General features: G+C 31.6%; 1 protein-coding gene across 3 annotated transcripts in view; it reads left to right on the top strand.

The window, feature by feature from the left end:
* Positions 1–17,064, top strand: part of LOC124543923 (myosin-1-like) — a 135,121-nt gene that overhangs the window by 53,575 nt on the left and 64,482 nt on the right. Inside the window, exon 2 of one of the 3 annotated variants that reach the window (XM_047122251.1) lies at positions 182–237. The exons of the other annotated variants lie outside the window; for them this stretch is intronic. The gene's annotated coding sequence lies outside the window, so the exon portion shown is untranslated. The remainder of the gene's footprint in view (positions 1–181; positions 238–17,064) is intronic. 3 annotated transcript variants of the gene reach the window in all.

A 17,064-nucleotide genomic window follows, 5' to 3' on the forward strand; every position in this document is an offset into this window, starting at 1 on the left:
AGAGTTCAGTGACCCTAAAAAGAATGCGACAATGCATTTAAGTGGTGTTATGCAAGATATAACCATCAGAGGGGAAAAAACCCGGTCTGACACGCAAATTATGTAATTAATGTTAAGAAACCTAAAATTACTATATGACTTCGTAAAACGGACACTTTAGAACCTTTTTTTTTTGTTTCAGGTGAGGAATCTCTTTTCTTAAAATGTTTTGCCGGAATGCGGAGCAAATAACTTGAGGTGAGTCTAAAGTATATGTAATTGGCCCCTTAATTATTATGCAGACACATTAAAAAACAAAAAAATCGTCTGGAGCTGTTGCCCACGGCTTTGCTCGCGTAGATAATATGAATCTATTTACAAATTACTTAAAATATTATATTGATGTAAGACCTCTTTGTTTGCAAAACTTTTTTAAATTAATAAGAAGCACATGTCCTTTCTCAGGATCTAGATTATGTACATTTAAATCGGTCCAGAAGTTTTGGTGTGAAAGCGAGACAAACAGATAGAGTTACTTTCGCATTTATAATATTAGTATCGAAGTATGTATTGTTTGTATGGTTATTCTTAAAATACGCTGATTTGAAAAATAAAACAAAATGCGTTCCGTTGTCAGACGTGTCGTCATTCTACCACACGTGCTCCCATAACACCCTTCTCATTCCCGACGCGACATTCTCAGCCGAAATGTGATAGATACCCTCAGGGAGTGTATTTCGAGCTCTCACGTGTGACCCCTTTTTATAAGTTTTTGTTTATCAACCTGTTCGTATGTGTGGGTCAAATCTTGCATATGGTTATCTCAATATTTGAAACCAGTTCCGATCCACCGATATCGATGATATTTTGCACACGCTTTTGGTATTGGTGACAAATCAATTTAATATTGTAATTTGTTCTAAATTTCCGCCGAGCAAAAACTCGCTTTGAAGTACAGTAAAGTCGGCAGTTTGAATAAAATTTACTTAATGAAGTCTCAGTGGTATCCTGAACGACATCTGGGCCAGTAGGACCGACGACATTAAATCTTTAAAGATATACGTTAATTTGATAAATGCATTGCACAATTACGTAACGTTATATGTGTCGCAGAAATAAGTATTAATTTGCCTTTTTTCTTCTACGGATACGTAATACCGTTACAAAATGACACACTAATAGACGTGCATATAGAAAGGATTTCACGGACAAATAATAGCAATGTCAATAGTGTTTAGCTAAGTGTCAAACTGACAGTCGAGATGATTCAATGGAACAAGGAAACATGTGAGAAAGAGATAGCAGGTTTAAAGTACGGATTTTTGAAAAGCCTAATTTATGTTTATCTATCGACTAGTTGTCGGTGTTGAATTAATTAATCTGTACGAGTTTCATGTAAATGCAAAGTTTGCATATCCACAAAATCTGTCCTAAAACAGCGCGTTGAACTAAATTTTAAAAAGGATTTACGATCATACATATATTATTGAAAGATGATATGAATATCAGGTGATATATTAGGAAAATTACACATCATAGCCAATCGTTAATGGAAATATAAAAGGTATTACCGCAATAAGAGAAGAGTTATATATAACTATTTCGCAATTCGATAGTCTCATCTTGCCCTTTTCAAAAACATTTAGGCTCATTTTCTTAACCAAGTCTTGTAATGGCGGGGTACTGACATTTAACGTGTTGGAACACTCGACAGCTAAATAGGATCCCGACATCTGCTCTAGGAGACTTAATGATGTAATTGTATTTCTCAAATCGAATCTTTACCTAATCGTAATATTTGTTACATTTGCTGTTCCGACTGATTTTAAACGTATCTAAAATTTTAAATTTAGAACGCGTAAATTTCTGTCAATTTTATCCGAACGAAATCGGACGAGTGATTAGTATGTTATAACAAACTAAATATTACTACAGACCGGAGGTTCTTTTAGGTCGATTATGTTGAAAATCTATCAGACTTGAGTTGTCAGTGACAACTCCAGTAGGTCAAACCTATGCTTGAAAATATAAATTATTTTAATTTAATAAAGTAACGGAAATATTTCTTTTCAACCGACTTCCAAAAGGAGGAGGTTATCAATTCGTCTGTTTTTTTTTTTTTTTTTTTTTTTTTTTTTTTATGTTTGTTACCTCATAACTTTTCACTGGGTGGACCGATTTTGATAATTTTTTTTTTGTTTGAAAGGTAGTGCTTCCCGTGGGGTCCCATTTTTTTTATTTTTTTTTCCGATGATGGTATCCATGTGAAAACGACATAAGTCTTAAATTTGCATTATGTATATGCGCGACAAATAGGTAAATAACTCAAAATCACGTTAACCAATTTTGATGATTCTTTTTTTATTATAAAGGATATACTTCAAGGGTAGTTTGGTGAAAGTTTGGTAAGGTTCTGAGCACAGGATCCATGACAAATTAAGGGAACGGGAAGGAACGGAACAATTCTGAGGAGCACGTTAGCAATACTCGGTCGAATCTTTTATTTATGGGTTACTTGGATATTTGAATCACCTTCCGGAACGTGGTTATGTTCATGTAATTGTCATAATCGAATATTATAATCAACTAGCGACCCGCCCCGACTTCTCACGGGTGCAATACTGATACTAAATATACTAAAGAATTTATTTATTTACGAAATCACATTGCAAACTTCTAAAATTGTCAGTGTTTCTTTACTATATTGTTCATTTATTATATATACAAACCTTCCCCTTGAATTACACTATCTATTAAAAAAAACCGCATCAAAATCCGTTGCGTAGTTTTAAAGATATAGGGACAGAGAAAGCGACTTTGTTTTATACTATGTATTGACGGAACTCCTAAACGGCTTACAGTTAGGGTGTGATTTGGGGCAGATTTCTTTCTGTCTTTAATCAAATTTTGTGTATATGATGTGATGTCATATGATGTACGACATAGCATACGAATAGCTCTTTTGCAAAGTTTTTTTACTGAGGTCGATTACAGCTCATTCGAGGGTGGTACCTCGTAGTTTATGCCGCATGACGTATTAAAGCCGCATTTTCGAAAGTGTATTTTTGCTTTATTCGAAAGTTTCTTTTGAAATTGTCCCTGAAGTAGTTTCTGATTCATATAAACGGCACGCTTAATCTATCCATATTAAGAAAAAAATGTTAGTCTACATCAGCTTCACTTAAAATCAAAAAATAAATAAAATTTTAACAAAAAGAAAAACCGACTTCAAACAAAACAGTATTTTAAAACAAATTAAAATGCACTAAAAGGTAATAAAAATAATTGCATATTTAACACAGTTTTGAGAGTCCTCCTAGGTAAAATGAAATGAAAAATATTAGACTACTTAAAAGTCGATTTACGATTATATAATGTAGTTATAATTATTGCTATATTTGGAGTCGGTGTCAGCCAACCCTATATACACCTATGAAAAACAATACGAGAATACTTTAAGAAATGTTTCTTACAAATTACCTTTTATACGATATTATACTGGGTCAATCAAGAGGGTCGTATCGCTTCTTTCTTTTGATTGTTGAAGCGTGTGCCTGTGGCTGACACCGGCTCCAAATATAACAATAACTATAACTACGTTATATAATCGTAAATCGACTTTTAAGTAGTCTAATATTTTTCATTTCATTTTACCTAGGAGGACTCTCAAAACTGTGTTAAATATGCAATTATTTTTATTACCTTTTAGTGCATTTTAATTTGTTTTAAAATACTGTTTTGTTTGAAGTCGGTTTTTCTTTTTGTTAAAATTTTATTACTAAAACGGTTATTTCGATATATGTATTATAATTGATAATTTAAATTAAATCATGTTAATTTATGTGTTTTCTAATCAGGATAATGTTTATTAACTTAATTATAATCGCAATTACAAAATCATTTTATTAGGTATTAATTATTATCAATTAAAATCGTATAGTAATTTAATTCTTGGACCATTCGACATGTAATTTCGGAGAGAAATTAATACACCTACATTCATTATGACGATCGTTAATTTATTTATTTAAATATTTTATAATCCAATAAAAATATTAAACTACATTTATTATAAAAGCAAACACATATGCACCACACAAAACATTAATAACAGTTACAAACAAAGAGCCTTACGACCGATTTGCTTGGTGGTAGGATTTTGTCCACGCATCACATAAGGACACTATACTCCAATCTAACCATAACAGGAAAAAGCCAAATAAACAACATTTGACGGAAAATTTAAGCGATTTCATTGGTCGAGAGCTTGATTAATCTACGATGTTCACTAAGGATTTGTGAAAAATGGCGCTTTCAACGTCGACAATACTGTTATCAGTAATTTGGAAGTAATATAAAAGTTGAATTAATTGGTTAAGTGTTGTGTTATAAAAATATATACAAACTTAAAATCTTATTAGTCCACAATATAGCTGAGTAAGCAAATTTGCTATATGGATATAAGATCTTTGTTCTCGGGGTTGAACGCATTGGTCGTCTAAGATAAATTTGATATTTTTTCCAGTGTTTTTGGTGATGACCACTTACCAGGTGGACTCTTGCCCAAAATAAGAAAGTCATATAAAATCTATAGATAAAATTAATTGCACATTTCAAACCGGTGGCTTGTGAGAAATTAAAACAATTATTATCTAATAAGACTGTTCACAATGTGTAAATGTCAGTGGTCTCTATAGTGAGTACTTCATGCGAGGTTATCTAGGCGAGTTTATTTCATTTAATTTCTATAACTTAATCCCCGTGTCAAGGCCTCATCATACAAGCTTCACTAATGTTCACGACACTCTATTAATATTTGTACACACAAGTTGGATTGATAAACTGTCAAATTGTATGTGTATTTTATAGCCTGATTTAAAAGTGAAGGGTTCTCTATTTCTTTTTATGTACAATCGTTTTATGTTTTGCACAAAATACATGGTGGCTATATTATAATATTTTTGATTTATTCAATAGTACAAAAACTGTCAGTCCACATATCGAAGGAAAACTTTAAAAAAAATAGCGCCCTTCCTTCCACGGAAATGAAACTGTCTTCACGCTACATTTTATGTAAAGAAAAAGATTTTTTTTTAATGAAGATGATACCGTTGTTTTTAATATTTTCTATATTATTACAGTTTATTTATTTATTTATTTATTTATTTGGGAAGCCAACGTGGTATACAAGGTGTCTAATTCTACAAGATACATCCTTTCTTAAAAAGTATTACCATGTACATCACTCTTACAGGCTAACTCATCATGTAAAAAAAAGAAAAAATGAAAGAAAAGAATCAGACAAAAAATACTACTGTGCTTATTAAAGAAGAAACAAGTTACAAAAATGAAAAAAAAAAGTTAAAAAACTAATTAAAACTATAAAATAAACATAAAAAAAATACATTATACAAAAAACAAAGAAAACAACTGTGACATTAAAACAGTGTTATGGTAAAAAATATTTCCTTAATTTATTCTTGAATTATTTAATACGGGATATTTTGCTATGTTTTTTATTTCTATTTGGTGGAATGTCTTGTTCACGAGCCTGAAGTTTGCGGGTACACTGTCTATTGTACCCGCATATGACGGGTTGCAATGTCTATATCGGACTATCTCCTTTCTCGTACGTTAGTTGGGTAACCTTACTATTGTCACTTGTGATATTTGTTTTAATTGTTTTACGTGCACTCGACAATCGAACTCCACAAAATAAAAATGATGATAAATGTTAAATAATATTAAATAACCGTAAAAAGAAAAAATATCATGTTAATTTAAGAATAATAATCTTATTTTCTATATTATCCAAAAGCAATAACATCTAAACAAATGTTCGGATCAAAGAATTAGGTAAAGTTAATTGAAATATTATTTTTAATTAATAATAATTTAGCACATGCTGAAACCAGCTAACAAGCAGCGACGTAGGGTGCCGCATAACGGTATTATGTGGCGTAACGCAATTGTCAAATTCACTCTAACCTTGCGTTTTATTAGACCTTTTCACACCCAAACAGGTCATTGTTAGCAATTCATTTTACAGCTATTCTTGTCAGATGTTTGAGACTTTAATACATTTTGATTGATCCTAATATACTTCTCACAAGTTGTAATGAGAAAAAAATTGCTTCATATGTCTAAAACTCTCAACGCTATACTAATTCCAGAATTTTCTAGAAATATTATACATTATTGAACTGGGTAATTTATTTTTTATGGTGTAGGTTGGTGGATTAGCATATGTTGCACCTAATGGTCACCCATAGACAATGACGCTGTAAGAAATATTAACTATTCCTTACATCGTAATTGCTCCACCAACTTTGGGAACTAAGATGTTATGTCCCTTATGCCTGTAGTTACACTGACTCACTCACCCTTCAAACCGGAACGCAACAATACTGAGTACTGTTGGTTTACGGTAGATTAGCAGTATTTATAAACAGGTATACATTACATAAAATTCGCTTACAACTTATAAAAATCCCCAAATTTAATTCGTCGACTATTTGATCGCTACGTAAATATTTGATCTCGTGACTTGGAAAGCACGTAAAGGCGTTGGTCGTGCGTATAAAACACTTTCCTGTCGTGTCGGATTTTCTTTTCGACACCTTGTCCCGGTGTGAAAATGACTGACACAGTACAAACGCTAGTGCACTTGTAATTCTATGGATATTTGTGCAGTATAATATGTGTTTTGTAGTAGTAAAGGAATATACTAATTTGTTTGTTGTAGTAAAGGAATATACCAGTCCAAGGTGATACGTAAATTTAAAAATGAATAAAAATGTTTTTTTTTTTTTTGTGATATAGACGGACAGATAAATGACGATTTGATTGTAAATGGGCAATACTCAGGCACTGTAAGAAATATTAACAAATCCTTACATTTCTTATGATATAACAACTTAGAGAATTAGATGCTAAGTCCCTTGTGCATTTAGTTTCAGTGGCTCACTCATACTACAAACCGGTATACTAAGAATTGCTGTTTATCGGTAGAATATCTGATCAGTGGATACCTATCAAGACGGCTTGCACAAAGCGCTACCACCAAACAAAACAACTCTAAACTATGTCTGTAAAATTACTTTAATTTTAAATTCTCACCTAGGTTATGTTTTTTGATATAGAAGCATCGAGTTAGCATTAGTCAATTTTTATGCAAGACATATAAAAATATATATGGCACATACATGTAATATTTATAAATAAAAAGAGTTACTAAGTAAAAGAAATATATTTCTTCGCCTTCTTCATTTGAAGTTATATTTTACGTTGATATTTCTACGGTATGATTAATTATCTCAGGTTTGACATTTCAACAAAAGAACGTTTGTTATTTATAATGCAGTTCTTTGAACAGCTAACTTAATAATTAACTTTTTTTAAAACAAAACTTGTTCAAATTTGACCTCACATTGTCCTATTTGATGAGAATTTAGAACCCGTTTTTGACTTGCTGTTAGCCGCTGATAAAGGTTTCGATTTTGGCAAGACTTTAGTTATTAAAAGGCGAAAGATTTATACGTTTTGAAGGGAAACCAGAGGCGAGATGGCCCAGCGGTTAGAACGCGTGCATCTTAACCGATGATTACGGGTTCAAACCCAGGCAAGCACCACTGAATATTTATGTGCTTAATTTGTGTTTATGATTCATCTCGTTCTCGGCGGTGAAGGAAAACAACGTTAGGAAACCTACATGTGTCAAATTTCATAGAAATTCTGCCACATGTGTAATCCACCAACCCGCATTGGAACAGCGCGGTGGAATATGTTCCGAAACCCTCTCCTTAATGGGAAGGAGGCCTTAGCTCAGCTGTGGGAAATTTATAGGCTGCTACAATATATAAAAGTTTGTAAAAACGTATTACTTCGATACTCGTATCTTTTAAATGTTATTATAACTTTCTGACATTACTTGAACGTTTTCTACGGTGAGATTAGACTTCGTTTTCACAGAATGGTTCAACTATTTTTAAAGTAATTTAGCAATTGTAAATAACAATTGCAAATATGGAAACTGAATTATCTCTAATAAGTATATCTGTGAACACAGTATTGAATAATGGTGACTGTTCATGACCCGCTTAGGCGCCTATTGTGAGCGACTCTTGCGTACATTACACCTACGTACCGATAACGATCTGGCGCTAAGAAATGTAAATATGACCTATATTACTGCAGTTTGATAAGAGAAATATAGAAAATTCTATATTAAAACCAAAAACCAAAAGCTAATAGTAAATTATAAAATTTACCATTATCATTATTATTACATAGTATAAAACAAAGTCCCCTACCGCTGTCTGTTTCTTAGATTGCTATGTTATATGCTTTGAATTTTTAAATTACGTAACGGATTTTGATGCGGTATTTTTTAGGTTTTTGTATAAAGAATTAGCATAAAATAAAGCTTACGCTTTCCGCTGCCTGTCCCTATGTATGCTTAGATCTTTAAAATTACGCAACGATTTTGATGCGGTCTTTTTTAGTTAGTAATTCGAGAGGCAGGTTTTTGTATATAATACATGGACAATATAGTAAAGAAACACTGATAATTTTAGACGTTTCTAATGTGATGTCGTAAATATACAAATTCTGCAGCATATCTAGTATCAGCATTGCACTCGTGTGAAGCCGGGGCGGATTGCTAGAGAACTATAAAATGAGCTGTGTTATTGTTTTTATATAAATGTATAAAATAGCTATGGTAAAAAAAGTACATCGAAATGACCGGTACAAAATTGTCCGTAAAAAGTAATAATACCATATCATTTTTTAATTCGATCAATCGAGTTTTTGGCCATAGCTTCTGTCAACTGTACATTGTTGCTCATTCAATTTTAACATTTATATCTATATACATAGGGACTATTATCGATTGCGATGTAATTTAATACAGCAAGAACACCTACAACACCAGAACGCTGTAACAAATAGCTCGAAGTATGAAACTTACCGCTTAGTCACGCTTTGATATCGACCATAAATTGACCAAAATTGTCGACATGTGTTTTCGTAGTAAAAAAAATTAAAAAGTAGCTTTATGGTATAAAAACTTTTTCATTATTTACCATCCTAGGCAACCTACACTTTAATTAAATATATAGATAGATAATGATGTTCCATTGATGAATACTGAATAGCTATGGTCGTATGCAACCTTTCATTGAAAAACCAACAAATATTTCTAATAAGTATATATTTTATAGTTCAACATCTCATGTTTTCTGTTGGCGCCATATTTAATTCATAATGTTTTCACAAAGCCTATGAGTAAGACATAATTTTTCGAAATTAGTAGTTTAGAAGTTATGAAGGAGCAGAGAAACATACATCTATACATATGAGTGAAAATCATAACCTTCTGTTGGTACTGAATGTCGTAGTCGGGTAATTTGAAATAGCAATATATATCAAACGGACTTCGTAACGATTGCGTCCGTAAATTATAAAGATTCTCACCGTTGGTCGCACGTCACTAAAGCTCATTTTATGCTTCGTTTTAATTCACTTCGATATAATTCATTGTCGAGTTTCGAATTTGTTACGAACAGAATAGTCGCACTGTAATGTTACGAACACGGATGTCCCATAAAGAATATCATTTCTCATCGACTTCAAAAAGCCGTGTAGCCATGCTCCGCTGATCACGATAAACAATACCACAACCTCGCGCTAAGCCTTGACCGAACGACGATAGTGATGGGAAAACGTTGTCGATATTTTCTCAGACCCTTATTGTCGACCTTGGATGTTGTAATGCAATTATGTATTTTAATTACAGTGGTTTTTGTAGAGGAAATTATTATGTGTAAAAAGAGTTGTAGTTTTTTATTTATCGAAACTAAATACGACGATTGTTTTGACATGATAGATATTAACAAAATTGATAATTTTAAAAATAAAGATATTTTTCATATCAAAATATGTATTAATACTGCATTAAATTATGTGTGTATAACAATTTATTTCAATTTCCTGCATATTTGAATAGATTGGAATATTAATAAAAATTATGAAAGCGTAATGGAATACGTGACAGAATTCAACTTTTTTACTTTATACAACTTCTGACTACGTTTTGCTCAAACGTTTCACATGAAAATTTAGCGCTCATGAGTTTGTCGATAATATCGATAAATAAATGAACATCACTGTTTCGTATCGTTTGTGCTGTACCATCACAATCGTTTTGCTCTTATTAGTTTAAGTTTTTACTGGCTGTGCCCTGCGGTTTTGAATGAACCGTGATGGTTCAAAAGACTGATATCGAATTATTACCGATGTTTCGGAATTCACATCCGGGCAAGCACATCTAGATTTCTATGTCTTATTACATTCAATACTTGGTCGGTGGTGAAGGTAGGTGAGGTAATTTGTATATGGTTAATAAAATTACGCTACCTACGTGTGAAATACTGAAAATCCAAATTTTCAAGAACCTACACTTTTTTTAAAGGCTGGTAACGCACCTGCACGCTCACCGGTTTTGCAGATGCCAATAATAGTCAATTTCCATCAGGTGAGCCTTATGCCATTTGCTATCTATAGCATAAAAAATGCCAAGCTTTGGGAAATTTATAGGCTGTTACTTATACAACTTATGGGTTCAACACTTTTGACATATTGGTTTATGTTTACTGTTCAGCTTCTTATAGTTATTGCGTGGAGTGATTGTTATATATAGTTATAAACTCTTTTACCTTATAAAGAATGTATACCACTCTTTAGAGCTATCTTATAAAGAAAGACTGATTAAAACCTCTTCAGCACTTGCCTTTGCGTCGCCTTTGAATGAACCGGCTAGAAAGGACCCACTACAGAATGCTTAATTCCAAATTTGAAAATATAAGCATAGAATGTCTTCTTTTTTTAAAATCGGTTTGTAAAACACTTTAACAATAATAATAAATATAATTTATTTATTGCAAAATACAATAACAATGCATGTGGGACAGCGGGTCGCTTTCATCGTCCGTATCTGTCGATCACGATTCAACCGCACCATTTTGGGTGCAGCAATTCAATGAGTTGAGACACTTTCGAAAACAATAACATTGTAAAAGTAACAATAGAGATATACTTGAAAGTGTCGGTATGTGGTAGAGTGGACAATATAGTTGCAAACATTTATGGTAAAGTATAATTTCTGATAATTGTATACTTGGTGGTAGAGGGCTTTGTGCAAGCCCGTCTGGGTAGGTACCACCCACTCATTAGTTATTCTACCGCCAAATAACAGTACTCAGTATTGTTGTGTCCCGGTTTGAAGGGTGAGTGAGCCAGTGTAACTACAGGCACAAGGGACAACATCTTAGTTCCCAAGGTTGGTGGCACATTGACGATGTAAGGAATAGTTAATATTTCTTACAGCGTCATTGTCTATGGGTGATGGTGACCACTTACCATCAGGTGGCCCATATGCACGTCCGCCAACCTATACCAAAAAAAAACTTGTAATCGATGCACGGTCTCGCTTAGGTGGTACCATTCGCTCAACGATTGTTCTACCGCTAAAGAACAGTATTTTGCATTTATTTCACTACGACCACGAGGCAGATGATTTGACATGTTAGTTTCATGATGGTTTCATCATGAATCTTCAAATGTTTATTCTAAAACATTTTATTTTAATCAGCGCAGTACATTACAAAAATTCGGATCTATTTAAAGGAAGGATGATAATCTTCCATGGGATTCCAACGTTTAATCAATATGCTATATTATAATAGTTTAAAGAATTAATAGTTCAAATATACTTAGTTAACACTTTACTTTTGACGAAATATATCAAAGTATATACAGTTTATAACTATACATATGTTATTAAGAGTTATTGTTTCCAGAAATCTCTTGACTGTTAGTAAGAGGATTCTTGAATAAATTAATCGATGAGGAATCTTAGATTGTATTCGTTATTCACTCGAAACTCTATACAGCCTCAATAATAATCTTATTAAATTAATCGGACGATAAAAAATAAATCACAAAACATATTACATACATACTATACTCCAGCCAAATTCGATGTGGAATGTTTAATAACAAAGCGTTGCTTAGCAACCAACGTCAGGCAGATGCTCAAAACATTTTTAGAAATATGTACAACAATTATTTTTGATGTTAATAAAAATTAAATTTGATGATTAATAATAAAATATTTAAGACAAAGGACTAAGCGCATTCTTGGTTATAATTATAATACTTATCATCAATCTGGTATGATCATCATATGATCATCTGGAATAATGTAGATCTCAAAAATAATACTTCCAATTTTAAAATGATATCAGAAATTACCTTGTAGTTATATAATTCGCTTTATTAACTTTATCTATCGCCTCCCAAACGACAGGACTCATTAAGATTAATTTGAAACAGTGATTTTAGTGCTATATTTATGCTAGCCAAAGCAAGATGTCTTTTTTTAATCTATGTGTAATGAAACGTTGTGTGTAATGTTAACATTCTTAACCTGTTGTGGTTATACTACCATTATAATACGACTAAAAATATACACCACCAATTACGAAGAGCCTGTATCGCTATTATATACCTTCCTAATTGCCAATTGCTTAAAAAACACTCCAAATGTTACAAACCTGCGATTTTTTTACGTCAGTATTAAAATATAGGGTTGTTAGTTTTGTAGTAATATTATAGTGGTAATTAAAAATTTTAAAACTTTTATTTTAAGCTAATTTTCATATAAATTATGTATTGACCGGCTAAATAAAATTTTTGGATTCTGTATTAAATTAAATTTTTTGTGTTTAAACAGGAAATTGTGCTGTAATGAATATAGTTGTAATTATAATAATTATTATTTTTTATTAAGAGTGTATCAACCCTAATTATGATGACACATGGGTTGTTTACTAAAATTCCAGATCGAATGTGGCTGGACTATAGATTTGATTTTTTTTTATTTGGTTATAAGAACAATCGCTGAAATAAGACAGTCTTTACGATGTAAATTTTAACAATGATTTCGTTCGATTCTATATTATTTTTCCTTTGATAAAATGTGTGCGTCAGTTAAAAGAACCTCGCCTAGGTTCAAATTCAGTTGCCCAATTGCATCAAATATGTATTAAGGCTGCCTAGACTTTGGTGTAGGACTCATTACGAAACATGCATGCTTATGAATTCATTATGTACATGTTATGGAGTTGAGAAATTCATTTTGTTCAAGTTTAATTTATTGATTGTACGAGCGTTGTATATTAATCAATGGCTTGATTTCTAAGCCGATTAGTAATTAAAGTATTCGGAGTTGTTTTGAACGAGAATAATTTATACAATACACTGATTGTAGATAATGATAAGATAAGATGATTTGATAAGATTCGAAATTTAAATTTAAATTCAGGTAACTTTTTGAAAATCTTAACGTTTTGGCCGGAATATGGTAGGTCCAAATAAAACTGTCTGCTCAGCTGTGAATTAACGAAGAGGTATTCCTTATATGATTCATCATTTAAAATGTTATGTGAAGACATTGTCAATTACAAATAATTTTGTGTTTATTATTAATATACTATAATCGGCGCCTTTGTGTTGTAAGATTTATTCGATTATTGTAATGTTATAATAGTACGTAAATTGTTTCAGGTAAACAGATAAATCTATGACACTATGTAAAATGTAAGTTTTGTTATTATTTAAATTATGCTTGATACCGTCGAAAACTATTACAACTATCTATTATTTGATTTATTTAGTAACAGTGTTAAAATGTTTTGTGTGTTTATATATTTCTGGGATGACAATACGTCTACGGCGACTTGGTGATGGTAATTTATGCTTTTATAGTATTCATATACATTTCTTCCACTAGAAAGTTACTCTACAAAAAAGCCAAGATATTCAATAAAATGCATCCAAATAATATCGACTATTATTATTTGGAACATTACTGTTATTACCGAGTATTAATATCTCGTAAATGTACCATTCGACAGAGAGCTCATTTTATTTTGTGGATTATTTGGAACATTAGTTTTATTAGCTTGTATTAATAGGTCTTGAATATACCATTCGACAGAAATGTCATTTCCTTTTGAGGGTAGTTTTCTGAGCTTAATATTCACAAGCTCAATTGCGAGTGACAAGATCAGAAAACACTTATGGTAAAATATTTTCTGATTTATGAAATCTATTAAAAATAGTGGCCCTGACTGGGTTATGCTCACGCGATGTGTAAATAGATTGTTTTTTCGTGTGAGACAATATTTCTATAAGATCACGTGTGATTTCTATACGCAATATTTGCATATAAATAAAACAAGTAACGTTTTCGAAGTAAACATTTCTCACGCGACACGGAATGCACTTAACTGTTACAATGCAAATGTTCGATTAATCACATATATTGACTTTCAAATCATTAGACGTAGAGGAAGAGTTCAACAACCAAGCATTAGGCTCGGACAGATCTATGTTCACATCCATTACGTCCATTGCGTCCATGAAAAATATCGTACTGGGCAACAAAAATGAAGTCTAAGTTGATACATCCTGTCCCATATATATATTTATTACATCGCTTTTTTTTTTTGTTTTTTTACTTCCTTTTAATTAAGATTGAAATAATTTTCTAATTAGGTTAAGATGTTGATTGTTTTCTTTTAGTGCATGCTGTGTTCTTCTATAAGTAATTGTGACACTTAAAACAGAATGTTATTTTTGTTATATTTTATTATTATAAACAGTGTACAAATTGTTGAAGAACCAAATAAAATAAATAAATAAATAAATTATACTGAGGCGTGATGTGATGATTTTATTATTCTACGTGTACCCTCGGCATGCTGTGTTCGTACTATGAATACATCTGTATTGGTTTAGACTAGATATCCGCGGATTCGCTTACATTGCTATGTGACAGGAAAAAAAGTAGCCTATGTCTATGTCATTCCTTGGCGTTTAAGTTTGCTACACACCAAATTTCATTAAATTCGGTTCTGCGGTTTGGTCGTGAAAGGGCTACAGACAGATAGACAGACAGAGTTACTTTCACATTTATAATATTAGTATACCTAGATTAATTTGTGGGTATGTTCGTTTGGACGAGAGGAGAGAGTTCACAATACGAGCTTCGGGCTCTTTTTATAAGGCCAGAAAACATCAATAACTTTTGTCGTGTCTTCGCTTTTGTCGTTGTTATATATTGTGTTAATCTTGACGAATGTATGTTGGTAAGTGAAGTAGCAAGAAGTATTCGTATACTTTTGCTGTACAGACACATGTTCAAGATTATTGTGTCTCTAGAGATCACTAGCATTTTATAATATCCCGTATGATATTACCTCTAACCAGCTTAACTACGGCTCGTCCACCGTAATGCCGAATAGCCTATAATCTTCTCAGGTATATCAGATAATTTTAAGTCAGAAATATCGAATATTAAAACTCATTAACTTTATTAAGATATGTATAATAAAAAAGTTCTTATAACTTTGAACGTAAATAAAAAAATCGATGAAAAATTTCCTTACAATATACTTTATATAAAAATATAATGTATACAGTTGGTTACAGATGAAATGGCATTATCTAATGATATCTAGGTTTGATATCATCGCCCTGCTCCAATGCAAATTGCAATGCAAGCGAGTTAGATGGACACATATGGCAGATTTTCATTCAACACATGCATTTTATTACGAGGTTTTCATCCTGAATTCTAATAATTTATTGAGCACATAAAGTAGTACCTGCACAAAGAGGTTTTAAGCCGTGATGTTTGATCCCGTGTTTTTAGCATCTCGAATTCGAATACGTTGATTAAAAAATATCCTGATGCGGCTAATATATAATCAACTGCATTCGTATTCATATTTCTTGTTAATATTAATATCTTATACAGCGTAATATGCCAATAATGTTATTCATCATCTTTTACATCAGACGATGAACGTTAACATAGTCGATACTTCATTAATCAAACCGTAGATGTTGAACCTCCTTCGAGTACCATACGATCGATCTATATAACTCTAGCTTGTCATGTTGGACTTCCATCAACAATATTTTTTAAACATAAATAAATACTACTTTTACATATAGTTTATTAAAGTTTTTTTATGAATATTTAAGAGGGATTATTAGACATCGATTTGTCTCTTTCTGACATCAGTAATTTTTTATTTGAAAGAAGAGTATGGAACATTTATATTATTAGTAAAAGGGGAGATTTACTCGTATTATTTATTCATCAAACGTATTACTTGGTATTTGTTTTCCATTTCCTCTTTCTGATTATTGATTTTTTATTCAAATAACACACCAACGAACCCCTTTGTTAAACTTTGAAAACTTAGTAATACGTTAATAAACATATGCATAAGCCAGAGTGTACACCATTTATTTCTTAGTAATGTGTCAGAATTATTATGACATGAGTGCCTAACTCATGTGTCATAATCATTTTGACACAGAAGGTCAATCAGATGATTTTCTATAATAAAAAAGCGTCATTATATTCGATCATTTCTTATATTTATGGATACGATAGAATATTGATTAGGGCTGACTAAGGCGTGTGCAAGCCCGTTCGAATCGCTATAACCCAGTCATCACTTGCATATTGCACACTGAACATTAATACTTTGTATTGTTTAATGTAGATAAATATTAACCAACTGAAGTATTTCATTATGTTATTTATAATAAATAAGTCTTAGCTTCAAGAATGCGTCGTGTATTTCTATAGATCAACACATTCTATATAGTAAAAATGACAATTATTTTTTATGGAATAGTTTAATATTAGAATGTTCGATGATTTTAAATTTACATTTATATATTTGATTATTACTTATTTAAGAATATTGAATTCCTTAATATCATTTAACAGTTTATCTTTTATAGATATACGTCTACTATACGTCTTCCCATTCCTATCCTTCTTTCATTTTTGTTTTCTTGTATTAGTCTACATGAAATAATTTCTCATAGACTCGTTCAAAGGAATCTGCCATTAATATTAGCGTACATTTTTAACCCTACAAGTTATTACGAATAATTAAATCCAAGTGGATCGCGATTTTCATATCCCGACGATAA

The sequence above is a fragment of the Vanessa cardui genome, chromosome 3 (genome assembly GCF_905220365.1).
Source record: "Vanessa cardui chromosome 3, ilVanCard2.1, whole genome shotgun sequence".
Classification (NCBI taxonomy): Eukaryota; Metazoa; Arthropoda; class Insecta; order Lepidoptera; family Nymphalidae; genus Vanessa; species Vanessa cardui.